Raw genomic sequence first — 2474 nt, 5'->3', positions numbered from 1 at the left:
TCCTGCTCAGATTACCTCGAGTCGCCCTCCCTAATTGATCGAGTCTGGGGGCGTGTGCGTGTGTGCATGTGTGCGTGTGTACGTGCACGTGCGTGCGTGGCGTTTCATGCGTCCATGCCTGATGGGTTCTTAACACCTGCCTGAATCCCTTGATGGCATCGAAGGATCTCCCCGTTTCTCCAGCGCCTCGTCTGCCTGTATCCCTGTATTCAATCACGTGCTTCGGGAGACCGGGCTGTTTACGGTGCGGAGAGGATACAGTATACATTATTCAGATAGGCACGTGTATGAATTTGATTATCTCAGGGCGAATATATACGTTCGCACAAACACAGATGGTATATACAGACAGAGTATAAAGGGGGCAAGGAGCATGCATTTCTAGTCCGCTTCTGAGATATTAGAATTCTTTCGTCCTTTTACCAACTGCTTTGTTTTTTCATCTTCAGAAGGTTAAAAGAATTCTCACAGAAAACAAGTGCACATCCGTATTCGCACATTTTTCTTTTTCAAGACTTTTTTTTTCATCTTTGTCCAATCTTTCTTTCTATGTTTTTTTTTTTCATTCATCTTTCTATTTCTCTTCTCATGACACCACGCATTCTCTGCCTCTATTCTCTTTTTCTTTTCTTTTTTTCTTTTAGCCTCTCTCTCTCTCTCTCTCTCTCTCTCTCTCTCTCTCTCTCTCTCTCTCTCTCTCTCTCTCTCTCTCTCTCTCTCTCTCTCTCTCTCACTCTCACTCTCACTCTCTCTCATTTCCCACCCCTCTCTCTCTCTCTCTCTCTCTCTCCCCCTCTCTCCCTCTCTCTCTCTCCCCCTCTCTCTCTCCTCACGCGTGTTTCCACAATGCCTATTGGACATCTCATTCAAGGCTGCCTGCCAATGGGGAAACGACGCAGCGAACTTGTCCTCCGTTTCGGGGGTTTTCGGAGACGGTTCTGTTTATATACCTACATTCACATGCATGTGTATTATCTGTGCACATATTTAAAGTACACACAAACACAGGAGGAAGTAAACATAAGCTTACGTACGAGACGAACACACATGTGTATATACAAACATATACACACACACACACACACACATATATATGCACATATGTATATACATGTATATATATACACATATACATGTATATACACATATGCATATATATATATATATATATATATATATATATATATATATATATATATATATATATATATATATGCACACACACACACACACACACACACACACACACACATACACACACACACACACACACACACACACACCACACACACACACACACACATATATATATATATATATATATATATATATATATTATATATGTATATATATATATTATGTATATATATATATATTATATATATATATATATATATATATATATTATATATATAATATATATACATATATATATATATATATATATATATATATATATATATATATTATATATATATATATATATATATAGCTAGCTTGCTTGTGTGCGCGCGTGTGTGAGAGTATGTATGTGCGCGTGTGTGTGTTCGTACGCAGCCCTGAAAACAATTTTCTTGTCCCGTTTTCTGTCCATTTACGAAAACTTGTTTAAAGCGACGACACTCTCTAGTCTCAACTCTCATGTCTTTCCCCCTCTTGACGACAGTAATTTTATGTATATATGTGAATGTGCGTACGGTGCCCCTTCGCGAGTGCTTTTTCCCCTTAATTCTTTTATTCAGCTTTATTCAAATTTTATTTGAATTGTAATAAATGCAAGCTTCAGCTATTGTAGGATTTAATGTTCTCTGTGTAGCCTATGAGAAAAAGCTATTGTTTTTATCATCAGCTTCAATTCTCTGTTGCTAGGGGCGTCTTTGAAGCGACGGAGGAAAGCTTCTAATGTTTCCTTAACGAAGGCAAAGTAAGAGTCGCAGGTTAGGGAAGATCTGGGGGAAACCTGGGGGAGAATGTCGAACAGGAGAGGAAGGTTTAGGGGAAAACGCAGAGGAGAAGGAGAAGGAATAGAAGCTGGGGAAAGGAGGAATAAAATGCCGAAAAGGGGAAAATAATTTAACAAAAATATAAATAACAGAGACTACTGGGAAGAAGAAGAGAAGGAAGAGAGAGGGAAATGAGGTGAGTTGACAGGAAGAGATTAAGAGAGGCGATATATCTACGTGGACAGTGAGGCGGATGAGAGGTAATGAGTTTTGAGGCAAAAAGGGGGAAAATTGGGAAAACACAAGTGTTCGGAGAAAGAATAGAACGAGAGATAAAATGCAATGCAGAAAGCCAATAGAAACACGAGAGAAAAATGTGAAGAATAAAAGGAGAGGAGAAAAAGTAAGCGAAGCAAGAAGATAGATAGACCACACCAAACACACACACAACACAACACAACACACTGAAACGACAGAATAGAACAAACAACACCCACACACACACACACACAACACAACAACACAAACAAA

The sequence above is a fragment of the Penaeus monodon genome, chromosome 18, assembly GCF_015228065.2.
Source record: "Penaeus monodon isolate SGIC_2016 chromosome 18, NSTDA_Pmon_1, whole genome shotgun sequence".
NCBI lineage: Eukaryota > Metazoa > Arthropoda > Malacostraca > Decapoda > Penaeidae > Penaeus > Penaeus monodon.
This window is presented reverse-complemented; position numbering follows the sequence as displayed.